General features: G+C 30.9%; 1 long non-coding RNA gene across 1 annotated transcript; it reads right to left on the bottom strand.

Moving 5' to 3' along the window:
* Positions 1–2,026: 2,026 nt before the first annotated feature.
* On the bottom strand, positions 2,027–3,640 carry LOC114714983 (uncharacterized). The gene is made up of 2 exons (XR_003737509.1): positions 3,346–3,640; positions 2,027–2,211 (listed from the first exon to the last, which is right to left on the bottom strand). It is a non-coding gene; the product is annotated as an uncharacterized LOC114714983 (long non-coding RNA).
* Positions 3,641–3,859: the final 219 nt, after the last annotated feature.

Raw genomic sequence — 3,859 nt, 5'->3', positions numbered from 1 at the left:
TATAATGCGGAATGTCCTATTGCTTGATTAATATGCATTGGGCAGTTGCTAGAGGAGTATCAAGAGAAGAAGCTAAGAGGCAACAAAACAAACTCAAAAGAAGGTAGCTAGAACTTCTAACTTTAATGTTAACTTTGTATTGTATGTTTGCCATTTGTCTTGGTGCCATGATGTGATAGAGCTCGTAATTTTGAAATGTATTGAACTTCTTACATTTATATCTTGGCTATATGCATTGTTAAGTTATTTTAAGGCATGTTGTTTTCCTCCATTACCATGGTATGAATTTTGCAAGAAAGCATATTGATAGCTAGAAATATGGCATAACTTACTTTGCATGTTTGGCATTACTATTGTGGTTACATGCTATTGAGATATCCCCAAAATCTCACCCCTTTCTATGCTCAAATTTCCCCCCACTTAGGAGCTGGAAGTACAAGAGGAAAGGCAAGAAAGTGGCCTTAGCTTGAGGAAGAATACTATATGTTTTTTATTTATATGACTTTTAAACCTTTCTTCATGTATTGCGTAAATTAGTAGTAAAAGTGGAAGAATGACTCAATGACCACATTACTTTGTAAGTTATAGTTGAAGTATGGTTAGTTGATGCTATGCTTAAGAAATGACTAGTATAAATTAATATAGCATGAATTTGCAAAAATAGAGCTAAAAAGGGATAAAAGTGACCTATCAAGGGAGAAGGACGGTAAAAATGCTTCTTAATGGAAGGAAGAGTTTGAAGGGAAGGGAAGGAATCGCAGCCCATCGGATTTGGCGTCAACAAGGCTCGTCAATGTGGTCTTGGGTAAGGACAGTTTGGCCGATGGTCATGCCGTTGGTGCTATGGTGTCGATGACGGAGATACCTATGATCTTGTTGTGACACTTTGTGGAAGATCAAGGTTTTGCATTGAGGTGAAGGTTGAAGTGGACGGAAGTTATGGTAGACAGAGAGCTTCTGGAGTTTTTTTTTTTTTTTTTTGCTCCTTAAAAGTATGAGTTGGCCCTAAGTTGGCAAAAAAAAGTGACGTGTACGCCACATGGAGATGCCACATCAACATAAATGGTCAACTAATGTTTGACTGTTTAGATCAGTTAAATCAGAGTGTCATTGCTATGTTTTGCAAACTTTCAGGGCTGACATTGCTCCAAATGAAACTTTCAGATATTGATAGTTCTTAACTGAACACTTCCAGGATAAAAATAGACCTTATCCCAAAAAAATTGGTTGTGGTTATTTTAGAAAAATAATGACACCTAGATTTGGGTCCAAAATTGAAAATAGTTTAAACTGAAGCAGTATAAGGAAATTTGAGTTTGCAGTTTTATTTAATTTTCAAGAAAGAAGGGGTCTTTCCTTTTTGCCGCTTTCTTATAGTCAATATAATAAAAAAATAAAAAAGGCATTCTATTACATTCAAAATGATTTTGGTTAATGGGTGTTTGGGATATTTCCAAACACCAGTGGAGCATGATAAATTTTCAGAAAATGAGATTGTTAGGGCTTATTAGGAGAACGTTCAATTAATTATAAAGCTTTTTGTTTGACAAAAAAATATATCTATTCAAAATATATTATCAATATAACAAAAAATATTTTTTAAAATGTAAATTTGTCTTGAAAGTTTTTACTTAAGAGCATTTGGCACTACCCAAAAGTCTTTTGGGTACAAATTTCCTCCAAAAGTTTAAAATTGTGGCAATTGTACCCTATACTATTACAAAATTAACTTTATCTGTTAAAAAAATGACATTGACAGTTAACATTTTTAACCGTAGAGAGACAAATTGCTACAATTTTCAACTTTCAGAAAAATTTGCATCCCAAAAAACTTCTAGGTACCAAGCATTCGTAAGTGAAAATTTTAGGACAAATTTGCCCTTTAACCATTTATTTATTACTAATATATTCAAAATTGTATTTCATAATTGTAAAAGATCTTAAGCACTGTCGTCCAATAAAGACTTATATCATATTAATTTCATCGAATAATTTTATTTCATTTAAAAAATATGGCAATTATGCATAAACAATGATATTTTTCAAACTACTACTTTATTAACATAGAAAATATAACTTACAAGCATTTTATTATCTGTATCACTCTAATTGGGAAAGAAACATTGAAAATAAACCCCAAGAAAAAAAAAAGAAGAAGACTTCATAGAATTTGATATTCCCTGCAGCATTAATCCCCCACCAGCTTTCAACCTGCTTGAAAATTTAAAAAAAAAAGACATTAAATAAAATAATCATAAAAATTTAAAAAAAAAATCCTTATTAACCATCCCTTTTTAATTCTTATACCCATACTTATCAACTCATGATGAGCAACAGAGCATATATAGAAGTTTCTGTTCTTCACGATCTTATTGTGCTATTTGTACTTGTTAAGTAATTATTACAAGTTTATAATTAAGAGAAAATTAATATGCAAGTTTTTTATAACTTTACCTTATTTTCAATTAAGTCATTGTGATGTTTTTCTTTTTTATTTTATGGAGTTTTTATAACTTTCCCAATAATAGGTATTGATCTACATATACCCACAACACTATAAAAAATAAAAAAGAATTTTGGCTCGACACCTGTTGCTGCCAAAAGGTCATTGTTCTAACTATTGTTGAATGATAATAGTCCGTTTGGTTTGAGGAAACCAAGATAAAACGATGAGAGAAAAAATTTTAATGAGTTTGATTTTAAAAAAAATTGAAGAAATGTAATTATAAAAATTTAATAAAGAGAAAATTTAAAATAAAAGAATGAGAAAAATTAATTGAAGTTGAGGTTTTCATGTTCAGGGAGTGGATTATCCTTTTTTTTGTTTTCCATTTTTCTTTTTCATTATCCTCATTTTATATTCAATAAGCTTAACGAAATTCAATGTGAAGAAGGAAGGTCCTAGAGGCCGGATATGTCATTGAACAACTTGAGACAGTAATTTAAGAGTTAGTAATACACTGAATTGAGATCAACTCAATCATAATCAAAATAATATAATATGATGAAAATATATAAAAAATATTCATGTACAATCATAAAAAGAATAATGTATAAATAAAAATATTAATTCACATGTAAATAGAATATTTATATATAAGTCACATATAATCTAACAAAACAAAGTTACCAAAACATAAATATGAACTTAATGTTATTTTTTTTCAACTCAAAATGATATCATTTTGAGCTTAACAAAGTGGGGAAAAAAAATTGAACCTGATCGACCCCTTTCAAAATTCTTGACCCAACCGGTTAGGGATTAATTTACCAATTTGATCACTGGTTTGATCGAACAATCCATGTTGAATTTTAATACTATGTGAAGAAGTATGATAAAATTACCTTAGCATATGAATAGGCTCGAAGGATTCACTTTGAATCATGAGGACCGGCTAATTCTGCAAGAGTTGGTTTATTGCTCTTCTTTGACTCTGAAGTTTTAGAAGAGGGATAAGTGTTGCCATGACCAGCATTTCCAACAACATCTGATTTGTTGCCCTTGCCTGAGCCTGAAGCTTTAGAAGGGCTCTTATAGGTTTCACCATGCCCAGCATGGTCACCCAAATCTTTACCGCCATTGTTTTGCTTCTTAGAACTCATTTTGCCTCTAACAACACCAGATATTTCTTCACACAATCTTGTGCTGCTCTTTGCCTTCAATTATGTAAGTTGATCTCCTATTTATATAGAACTTAGAAGTGTGTCCTAATGAACATTTTTGTGAAAATGTGCCCAATGTTCTTTCAAGTTTCATCAAAATTTTCTCAAGTTTTCGGAACACAATTTGAGCATTAATTTAATCAGCTTATTCACACAGTCAAAGATTAATGAAAAGTTTATGCAAATGAAAGTCTCG

The sequence above is a fragment of the Neltuma alba genome, unplaced genomic scaffold (assembly GCF_004799145.2).
Source record: "Neltuma alba isolate B1F8T4 unplaced genomic scaffold, ASM479914v2 tig00011560_pilon, whole genome shotgun sequence".
NCBI lineage: Eukaryota > Viridiplantae > Streptophyta > Magnoliopsida > Fabales > Fabaceae > Neltuma > Neltuma alba.
The sequence above is the reverse complement of the archived record's forward strand: the minus strand, read 5'-3'. Positions and strand labels throughout refer to the sequence as shown.